Below are 12,346 nucleotides of genomic sequence, written 5' to 3' on the forward strand. Positions count from 1 at the left end.
CTTTGAACAATCCCCCATTTATGTAGGCGGCAATATACATTCACACAATACTCCCCCTAGTCGAGTCAAGTCCTCATGGTTGTATCCGTTTATGATCATGGAACACTTTCCTGGTTCTGCGAGAGCTCTAGGATTTGCGTCTCCCCACAAATCCATTCAAAGCAACCCCACTTCTCTCTAACATAGGTGATTCCTCTGAATCATTAAAGCATCATGGTTAATTTGGATTTCCTTAAAATCCTTAGCCTCAACATGCTTAACCTTTCCTTCATGTCACTGATTGGAATGGACTAGGAAGTATACAACTCCCTTTAAGAATTTTGGGGCACCCCCCACAGTGACTCCCTTTGGGTTTATGATTAAGTTTGCCTATTGAACCTAGATCTTGGGATCTCCAGTCAACTAGGTCAGGTTTCCCTCATATTCCCTTCATCTATGGGCTTTGGTCCCATTCCTCTTGACGACTTATACACCTTATCTTTGCTTAAGCCTTTTCTTAACGGGTCCGCAATGTTCTCCTTTGACCTAACATAGTCAACTGAGATAACACCCGTTGAGATAAGTTGTCGTACCGTGTTGTGTCTACGTCGAATGTGCCTTGATCTGCCATTGTACATCGCGCTTTGTGCTAATATCATTGTTGCTTTCATGCAAATAAATTATTTTGATTTTAATATGTGTTTTCGTTAATTTATTAAAGTTGGATTCACAACTATTTCCTAAGTTGAACTTGACAACGAAAGTTTTCGTTTTTAAACCGATTTGTGAAAATATTCATTTATATCATATTCAATGGGGATATTGACTTTTTTTTAACAACGTACGATTAGGATCTTGCCAATCGGGTTAGTAGTTAATATGTTAGTATTATCAAGTTAGTATTAAAATTCCCTCATGCCTAGATTTGAACCCAGAACATCAAAGAGAAGCAAAACTTCTCACCTCTCACTTGACCACTAAGCCAAGAGATCATTGCTGATATTAACTTTTGTTATGACAGTATGTTGAGATGTGACCTATATAGTGTGTTATTTTTGCTTACATTTTTATTTTTAGATAGATGATGTAGGTTATGTGAAATTGTGTTTGTTATGAACCTTTTACAAGAAAAACCTTTGTGTCTATTAGCACATAACCTTCCGCACATAAACACATGTCATGCCCCATCTTTTAATATGTTGCTTTTAACCCACAAATTGGCGAATTTGTTTTTAGGCGAAAATCACACATAAAAAATTGCCACTGAGTTCAGTTTTGTTGTCGGATTTATTATTTATGTCGGAAGAATTAAAAATTAACCTTTTTTTAATGCAATTTGTGAATGGAATACTCATACTAATAAAATCATTTTCAACGTCCCGCCGCAACGCGCGGGTTGGCGTTAACTCGTTATATTACACTTTCTATCGTGCCAAACATTCAGCATATGGCCATCTGATTATTATAGCTTCAAACAGCCGAAAAATATCTAAACACTATTTTCTAGCAACTGTTATACTACAATAGGCTATCTCGGATTCTGATTATGCTATCTCATAATCATTTTCAAAACACACATCCAAACACCACCTCACGTTTATAAAAGATTCATGCCCAAAGAAAAGTATAGAGCAACTCACGACTGTTGTTTTCGGGATGAAATGGATGACCATAGGCTAAACATGCATGCTTACTTTGACTTTTGAAGTCACACCTTACTTTCTAAACACATACATCATCCCAATTTGTTAAAAACTTTAGTACCATCAACCTCCTATAATTGTCAATTTTTAAAGGGAAAACATAAATTTTACTTGAACTCTATGGTGGTTCATGAACATCAACCCCTAAAGGATACAGCAAATGGAACTAAGCGGATTTGATACTGTTAGTGCAAGCATGATTGAACTTGATACTAATTTATGCACAAAAAGAAAAAAAAATCGAAACTTTATTTTTAAATTGTAAAAGTTAGATTTGGTTTAAGTCTCTTGTATAAACCGGTATCTAACTATACAAGATTCGATAAAAAACATGAAAAAAAGTGAATGCTACTATTCATCTAGGTTGGGTATGTGGGTGTTTGCAATATGTTCCACAAGAGCAAATCGAATGGTGTTGTGAGTTTCTTAGGCATCACAATGCCATTAAAATATCTTCATTTACTTCTTCTTCGGTTAGAGAATCGGTTTCATGTTCACACCATATCGCTACATCTTCTTTCAAAATCATATTTCCCCCTATATTATTTTGCAAAATTTCTCCTACTCAGTACATTACTGTTCAATTTTATGTATTGTGATTGGTTATTAAGAATGCTTTGGGACCACATAAACAAACCCACCCATTTACCCAGACACACAACCACACTCCACTACTCATGTCTCTCTCTCTCTCTCTCTCTCTCTCTCTTGATGGCACCATAGCAAGTCACAACCACCATTAGAGTTGGCACCACACCACCACTAGCCACCAGCTCGCTGGTGTTCACGGACGGGTGCTGTGACAACTCGTATTTCAGACTCCTCTTTGTGTGCTTCGATGTAACTTGTTTGAACTATACGTGACTAGTGGACGTGTTTGATTGTAATGTAATATTATGTATTATGTGCTACGTGATGATATGTGAATGTTATAAGTTTGGTTGCATAACACTTGCCCGGTCGCACAAGCCATTGGGCCGCACTTTATTCCTTTTCTCTCACACGCTTCTCGGCCCACTATCATTATGCTTGACTCGAGACCAAAAAGGCAACCCAAAGATGGGTTCGGCCCACTCACCCATTACGCATACATGAAACCCTTAGGGAGGTTTAGTTTTCTCATATCTTGCAAAACTAGAACACACACAAAAACCCTAAGCTCTCCCTCTCCTCTTGGAAACCCGACGGCAGTCTCCTCCCCATCGAAGCCTACGGATCACGGCTTCCATCTTGATCTAGTTAATCACTTCACACTTTCGGTTAGTATTTTGCTATTGCTTGGTTATATGATCTTTGATGTTTTGATACCATGTGATAAACTAGGGTGCATGCTAGAAGATTCAGAACATGTGCTTGACTGTAATATTAATATGTGATATGATGTTAATAAGATGGTGTTTATGCAAATCGGTTTACATGTGAATGTAACTGATTGATCAAGAGTTTTAGTAGTTCATGATTCATGTTGATTTAAGGGTTTGCATGCGATCTGGTTGATAGATAAAATCGGCTATTATAATTCCATAATCGAAGTGTTTGCATAGGATTTACATATTGATAATCCAGGTTGGGTGTTTGATTATTGTTCATGGCTGGACTTAGGGTTCATACGAATTAAATTGATTGTTCTTGATTGGATGATGATTAGGGTATGATCTTGAATTCAATGCTGTTAATCTGATTTGAAACTGCCAAAAACTGTTAGCAAATGTTACGGATATTATTGAGCTGCAATTAAGGAAATCTGTTACACACCTAGTCTCGACACACGTTGCGAGTCAAGAACCCACTGTCTCGACTCGAGACCACATCACACCAGCACCAACAACAAGGCTCGAGACCTTGATGGCGAGTCTTGTTGCGACTCGAGACCAGTTAGTCTCGACGAGTACATGCATGACTCGAAACCCTTAGTTACGACTCGAGAACGTTGAGACTACAACTCGAGACCGCACAGTCTCGACTCGAGATCTCTAGTCTCGACTCGAGACCATATACACGTGCACACTGTTGGACTTGCACACTGTTACAGGCCTAAGTAATTGTGCCGCACTGTTGGGCTTTGTTTGTTTACGTGATGCTACTGTTGAACTCGTATGAACAGTTAACTGCCATGATTATACGTGTATGCCATGATCAATACTTGTATACAACTTGTTAGTATACGTGTAGAAAACCTTACGTGCACTACATAAATACGAACCTGACTTGTATGGTACACTTATGTTAGGACGTGGTTGACTACAATATAGCTTGATTGACCTTTCTGTGTATCTGCCGAGCAAACCAAGGTGAGTTCACACTCTTACCAAGGCATGGGATTCCCGGTGGGTAGGGAATGGGATTAAAGGAATGTGATTGAACAATTACTTGGACTTACACTGTTACTAGACTATCTACCATCGTCCTCGGTCGCGAAGGATCCATACGTAAAACCTACGTATACTTGTACTTATCACTGTCCTCAGGTTGCGAAGGACACTTACGTAAAACCTACGTAAACTTATACTCACTACTGCCTCGGGTTGTGAAGGGCACTTACGTAAAACCTACGTAAACCCCCGCGTACCACTGTCCTCAGGTTAAGAAGGACACTTACGTAAAACCTACATAAAGCTCGTACGTACTACTGTTCTCGGGATTAGAAGAACACTTATGGTTACATCCAGTCTAGTACATACACACATGGGAAGCCCCCACTAAATGAACATACAATTGACTTAGTTAATGATGCATGGTGATGCAACGAACTTACTATTACGAACTTACTTACTGTGAACTCGCTCAACTAGTTGTTGACTCTCTGTTACATGCCTTGCAGGACCATAGGTACTCATTGAGCTTGCACTGGGAGGCGCGGTCGTTGTGGACATGGATCGTGGATGTTTTGTTAAACACTTATGGCAGTTGAAAACTTAATAATTACGTTGGATTTTCATACTATGCTTCCGCTACTTAAACAATGATATTTGAACACCTTTCATATTGTGGGTTGATATACATTTACGTTTACTATTTATATATATGTTCAATATGATTGGTGGCTTGATCCTGGTCATGTCACGCCCCCATGCGGTGGTACTCCGCGTGTGGATTTTGGGGGTGTGCCAGGTGCTATCCCCTCAGTCAAGTCAAGTCGCGTCGCGCCACCGTCGTCGTCCACGATCAGACTTGGATGTCTTTCCGGAGGTGGTGGTAGACGGGTTTTCATTGCGATGAGCGAGAGAGAGTGTTTGATAGGGGGAATGTATGTAGAGAGAGAAACAGGGAGGTGACGTTAAGGTGGTGGCTGGTGCTGTAGTGGCGCCAGTTAGATGTAGGTGTTGTGGCGATGACTGTGCTAAAATCAGGTGTAGGAAACGAAAATAGAAGGAGACGGATGTTCGTTGGTGTTAAAGAGAGAAAGAAGTGGCGGTGTAGGGCGGCGGAGGCGACGGCGACGGTGGTGAAACCGGCAAAGGTGGTTAAGGAAGGAGACATGAGAAATCGTGTTCCACTCTCTACTCTTGATCATACAGCACGGTTTTGCTGAGTGGACAACTTTTCATATGGGTCAAACTTTGCAGATATTATTTTATTAATATCATTTTATCCTCACATAAGTATATTACTAAAATTAAATTATATGTATTACTAAATTAATATATTTGACGAGTTAACCCTCTATAATGTGTATAATGTGTATGTGTGATTCAATTTTTTACTTCTATTTTTCTTCGGTCTAAAAGTCCCGTCGCAACGCGCGGAGTCCTAATACCTCGTTTTATATATCTTAAAAGGGAGTGTCGGTGGCTTTTCCACCTTCACTCCCTCAAGTTTTTATACACTGCATTTTAGGCCCAAATATATATAATCTACATTCTGGTTTTTATAAATTATATTTTTTTGCCATTGCTTTTGTAATCTACATTGGCCATAAACCTTTTTCTTTTTTTTTTTACCCCTACTTTTGTAAGTTAATGTATTTTGTACATACTTTTATAATTTCCATTTTTGGCCCATATGCTTTATATGCATCGGCTTTTATGTATTGTATTTACGAATCGTGTGTACTACATTCTGTTTTAAGCATTGTAATTTACACTTCGTGTCTTGCTACACATTTCCACCCGTCGATGGCTGTCACAATGCGCAACGTGATTATTGCTCCTACTTTAAAAATTACAGCTTTAAGTCCTAGACTACTACTTCTAATTTTGCAAATGCCATTGCATTGTGTTTTACACTTCGTACCTACCTTTGTGACTTTTTTGTAATTTTCTTTTACGCATTGTGTTTTACACTTTTGTGTAACTTTGTTTTACACATTGCACTTTACGAATCATGTGTTGTCATATTACACGTTTCCACCCGCCGTGTGCCGCAGCAACGCGCGGCGGGCAAAATACTAATTATGTAATATAATGCAAACATACGTTATATTTCTACTTTTGGAAAGAAGCATTGCCCACGCAAGGAGTCTAACTATAGCCCACCAAGCTTTTAGGACACAAAAAGCTTGTCCCATGTCCTTTCTTGCCACTTCATATGCTAGTTTGAACCTTTGCGTTTATTCATTATTGTCTTGTAAATAATTAGCAAATGATTTCATATAAGTTTCCAAATTGGGATATATCCCATTACAAAAATAACTCCCACCCTTGTATTATAATTTGATTACCACAAATGGACACTTTGGTGAAGATTTATGTCCAACCTTGTTGGGAGGACATTGATTTTAAGAGGCTCCTCTTCGAGCATAATTCTAGTGATCGCCTATCATGTATTGTCCTTTCCATGTCGTTGGGCATTTCCTACAAGTCCATTGTGTACAATCAATGCTACCTGGCATTTCGGAAATCCATGTTTGGTTTCATCTGCGGCACACAAAAGTTGGATGTCGTTGGAACTTGGTCTACGTAAATGTTCTTTACCATACAACCATTGAACCAAATAATAGCATTCAAAAGTGATGTAGACTTTTGCGTGAGATTCTTTCATACATATTAAAGTACTCATCATACGTGTCAAAAACATTCTCATATGTTATATGCTATTTGACGTAACACCGATAAAAGTTCCTCTCCATATCACTAACTATTTCTAGAAATAGTTCTCCTGGCATTCAAAACCTTCGTTTGAACACCTCATCACCAAATATTTGATTCTCAATGAAGTAATCTTGCACGAGACAATCACGTGTGACTTCACAATCTTCAAGTAAACGAATTTTTGACCTTGCTATGTCTTCAACTTCTTGATGTAACAATGTTTTAATAACGTTAGTGAGAAATCGAAAGTTATGAACATTCATATCAAAAGATGAATTTTTAGAACTTGATGAATAACATAGGATTTGAAATCCATTCATGGTAAAGTGTAGGTTGAAATCTTGAGATCGAAAGGAAGATATAAGATTGGTGTGAAAATATATAAACTGAGTTGGTATATGATGTTAAAATAATTACTTTCTTTTTAAAACGATAATATTTCTTCAATTAGAGTTAAATTATGGTTTCAATCACTAAAAAAGTTTCTAAACAAGTGAACCTTTTCAACACTTTTAAGTACTAATAATTTTTTCATTCTACACACCAATTTCAGCAATACAATTTCATGCACTTTTATATAACTTCTTTTGCACTTTTTATACATACTTTCTAGCACTTTATGTAAGTTTTCCCCACTTTTATAACACATGTTTTCACTACTTTAATTACACAAAATTTGAAATCTACTACCTTAGAATATTGCAAGAATATTGTAGGCCCATGGAAAAGCCCATATGTCACACCCCAACCGATGGCGGAATCATCGGGGCATGGCACTGAGCGAAACAGATTGTTCAGAAGTTTCCATAACAACTTATTCATAAAATCCAGTTATAGATACGTCCCATACCGTATCCCGAATAAACAAATACATTATTACAGATAACATCCAAACAAGTAACTCTGTTCCGACAACTCAGATTTAACATAAATAAATATTGTTTAATGCTTCTAAGACCCAGCCTGACAAGATCTACAGACAACTATGCCCTAGTTGCTTGTTCCTGACAGACAACTATTTGTTGGGGGCCTCTAAAGCTTTATTCTAGCTTCACTTCCCTAGCAAGCAAATATCTTAAACACCTGTCACATACGTTAAAATAAAGTCAATACATAAAATGTAAAGGTGAGCATACAAGTTTAATAATAGCATATAGAGTTCGAATAGTTTACGCATAACCAGCACGTACACAGAGGGAAATGATGAATGTTAATTATCGACATGGGTCTATCGATACCAACGACTGCGGGTTGACTGTCTGAGACAGTTCGCAATACATGATTACCACTGTAATCCATGCAAGTAATTGTCCTTAACAACCCCCGTGAGAACGGGTGCTGAGTCCAAACTATAGTACTACGTTGCTAAGGCAGGTAGACAGTATTCCACGTGTAAACATAACAACAAGCACACATTTAGTCACGTAATACATGCAATCGGTTAGCGTTCAAATAGTTTGTACAGTGTGTTCGATTGTGATTTTGATAAGTAACGTATGTAACACCCAAAAGTGCTAAAGCAAAAAGGGATTCGAGTATACTCACAGTGATTGATTATGGATTGAAGGGAGCGCTGAGAGTAGGGTTAGCCTGAATAGTTCGATAGTATAACGATGAGTAATGCGGAAATGCTAACAAGTGTAAATGGATCGAATAGCCTGGTCGATCGAACAGCAGGTTCGATCGAACGGGCTGTTCGTTCGGTTTGAAAGTCCGTTTGAACAGTCCCGTTCGATCGGCCGGTAGGCTCGATCGGCTGGACCATCCGAGTGGATTGTTTCTTCCTCTGATGTGTTTGTGTATGATGGTTTGAACTTTTGAAGTTTTCGTTGTAGTATTTGAGAATACTGAAGTGTTCTTACCTTTCAGGTCGATCGATCGAACGGTCTGTTCGATCGGCCGGTTTAACCGATCGGTTAGGAACTTCAGAAGTAGTCCTCAGCAGGATGTCACTCGATCAAACAACATGCTCGATCGGGTGGCACTCCATACTACGAACGAGTTGAAAAAAAATCGATTAAGTGTTGAAGCATAGTATCTCATGATCCGAAGAGTAATGTTTACCAATCGAGTAGCATATTCGATCGAACATCACTTCGTCAATAGCATACTTCATGAAGTTTGAAAAGTGTGGGACCATGTGCTAGCCGATCGGCTGGCCCGGCCGATCGGCTGGTGTGTCTGATCGGCTGGGCTATTCGTTCGAACAGCCTAGCCGTTCGGCCAGCAATTCTGACCTGGTCGGCCTTTCGTCTACCCCTTGGCTGTCTTGATTGTTTTGATATGATTTTGAGGTATTTCGACAACGAGTTGAACCATAGAACGTGGGTCCTTACTTGCTTCACCGGTTTAGACTGGAATCACCCAAGTCCGGCCGGTGAACTTGTTCGGATCGGTAGTTTTAGCGTTTAACCCGAAAATGTTAAGATTCTTACAAATCTTAGTTTGTTTATGTGGAAATCGGTCAGATCTAAGCCATTCATGGTTGAATGAGGCCAAAGTATGATGTTCTTCAAGAACACCATGATGACATCATCCAAGAACACTTAGATCTTGGTGATTTCACGGTTAGAAATCAAGTTTTGAAAGATAGAAAGGTGTAGAATCGTGTAATGATAAAAAAAACGTACAAGAATTAGAGTGAAAACTTACCGGAGTTAAGAGAAATCGGAGAAAAGGTGAAGAACAAGGGCTGGTTCGGTCAGAGCTTTCCAAAAGTAGAAAGAGTGACAATGAGAGGGCTATTTATAAGCTCCAAATGAGGAAAGTGTCAACCGATCGGCCAGGACCTCCGAGCGAATGGCCTGATCGATCGAACAACCTGTTCGATCGGCTGGCCTGTTCGATCAGGGTGCTCCCTGTTCGATCAGTAACCCTTTTCGAGTGTTTCGCGACGGCTTTCGATATTTCGATTTCGATGGACGATGATACGAATACGATAGAGTTCCTAGTCAAATTACTTTCAGTCCCAACTAGTATATCTAACATACAATCATCTGTAATTCACGTTTCGATGTCGGTTTCGATTGAGTTTGATTGCTTTTCGAGTTTCGATTCGAGTTTCGATTGATTTGATTGAATACCACACAAAACATAAAGTAAACATGCACAGGTAACACATAAGGCACACACACGTATAACCACACCAAAATTCGCGTAATTCGAGTTTCGAGTTCGATGATAGTTAGATCGGTTTGATTGCTGATTAGTTAACTTTATCGCATTGTTACTTCCTACTATTCACAGTCGTAAATCGGTCGCATTGGTTAAACATTCGATCATTTTATTTAGACAACACTTACTCCACATAATACAAAAATAAGAAGAGACCATTAACAGTCAAAGAAGTCAGAGTTGACTTGGACTTTGACATTCGAAAACACGGGGTGTTACACCGTATTCCTCACAAAGTGACTTTTACCACTTTTGATTAATTCTTAATTTCTTATGTACTTAAAATCAAATTCTAGCTAGATAATAACTGTTTAAAAAATTCTAGCTAGATGATAATTGTTTTGAACTAGTAATTTTTCCCGTGCGTTGTTGCGGTTTAAAAATGTAAATTAACTCGAATTTGTACTGTTTAGTGAAAATCTATTATATTTGACCCAATCTGTTTCTTAACAAAAGTTACGTCAAAATATAGACAAACTAAAAATGTACATAAAAATAAGCACGAAAACATATTATATTAGATCGGACTTACTTGCGAAAGAAATTAACGTTGAAATGTTAATTAACTTGAACCTATACGCACACATACATAAAAATAGGGGTGTGCAAAAAAACCGAATTAACCGAACCATAACTGAATTAACCGACAAAAACCGAAACAAAAAAAAACCGAACCAAATAAAAACCAGCGGGTCGGTTAATGGATTTTTTTGAAAACCGAATGTAGCGGATCGGTTATGGTTATCATTTTTTCTATACTTAATTGTCGGGGAGAAATAAATATGATTTTCCATGACACGTACAACAAAAGACTACTAAATAACTAATGGAGGTAGAAAATACATTTGGCTTAGATTTATAAATTTACATAATTCCGTCGTTCATGACATTTGAAACTACAAGTGATATATAAAAGAATTATTAAAAGCTAATATGACTTATAAATGATTAAACAGTAGGTTCTGATAGAGTTTGGATGTCTTGCTACACAACATATTTTAAAAGCATGTCGTCAAAAAAAGAAAATATAGTAGGTTTAATGAAGTTAAACTCATCTCTAAGACCATGTGTAGTGGTAGTGGGTTATAATGCCCCCACTATGGGGCATTATCCGACATGTGGCATCTTAGTCAGCGTTGGAGCATTATAGCAAAAATGGCGTAGTGGGACATTATGCCAATAACTCCCATTCAATCAATAAAAAAAAAAGGAAACAAATGGATTGGCTGGTCAAACACAAGCACATGCAAAAAGTAGGGTTGTCAGACTCCCATTGGCCACATTAAGTAAACTTCAGCGTTTTAAAAATCACGCCCACTTCCATTTTATTTGAAAATAACGCCCCAAAACGCCGGGTGTAATGGGGTGGGGGGCGTTTTGGGGCGTTTTTTTTTTCAATTTTTTTTTTTAAAAAAAACGCCTCACTACGGGTGGTCTAAGTCTTTCCAAACAATTTGACTCTTGAATGCGTAGAAGATTTTGTCTATTCGAATGTGTACATTTACCGTGAAATTAAGATGGTTTGATTAACAGTGAAGTTAAGGAAGTTTATGTTGAAACATAATGTTTTGATATTAGTGTTCTTAGAGAAAATATAGTTTAAATTGATTACTTAATATAGAGTACCTACAAATCGGACACCATGAGAGAACGACAAAACATGAGAATAAATAGGCCATGGAAGATCTTTCTAATGCCTCCCATCCCGAAACCATCAATACATATAATATAAAAAATATGAAATAAAAAATATTCCGTTAATTGGTATAAACTGTGAGCATAAGTTAGAAGTGACATGAGGCCTCCTTCCACAATTCCACTCTCCACCCAATCTCACCGGACCTATATCATATACAGCTCATAGACAACTCATAGATAGACAGCTATATATAGGACAGCTCATCGACAGCTCATAGTCAGTTACTAGTCAATTTCCCATAAGGCTCATTCTAAATACAATCCTTTAATTACTAATTACACCCCCTGTAAAAACATCACATCAATTAATAAAAAATTTATTTTATTTTTAGTCTATTTTGTTTTTTAGTTAACAACTTTTATTAAGTTTTTAGCATTTTTGTCTTTTAGTTGTTTTTTTAATCTTTTATTTAGTGATTAGTTATATATTACTTGTTGTTGTTGTTGTTGTTAGAGTAAACTGCTATTTTGGTCCCTGAGGTTTGGGCAGTTTTGCCACTTTAGTCAAAATCTCAAACTTTTTACATCTGGGTCCCTGTGGTTTCAGTTTTATTGACATTTTGGTCCAAAAATGAAATCAGATCGGATTTGGCTTACAAAATTCTCCTATTTTGTCCTTTTCCTCAAGGGCAAAATGGTCATTCTATTATTTATCTTATAAAAAATTAATATAAATATACATAATGTCTGCCCCATCTCTCTTCTCTCTACATCTCTCTCTACCCCATCTTTTTCTCTCTACCTTTCTCCACCATCATCAAC

This window comes from Helianthus annuus, chromosome 12, assembly GCF_002127325.2.
Source record: "Helianthus annuus cultivar XRQ/B chromosome 12, HanXRQr2.0-SUNRISE, whole genome shotgun sequence".
Classification (NCBI taxonomy): domain Eukaryota; kingdom Viridiplantae; phylum Streptophyta; class Magnoliopsida; order Asterales; family Asteraceae; genus Helianthus; species Helianthus annuus.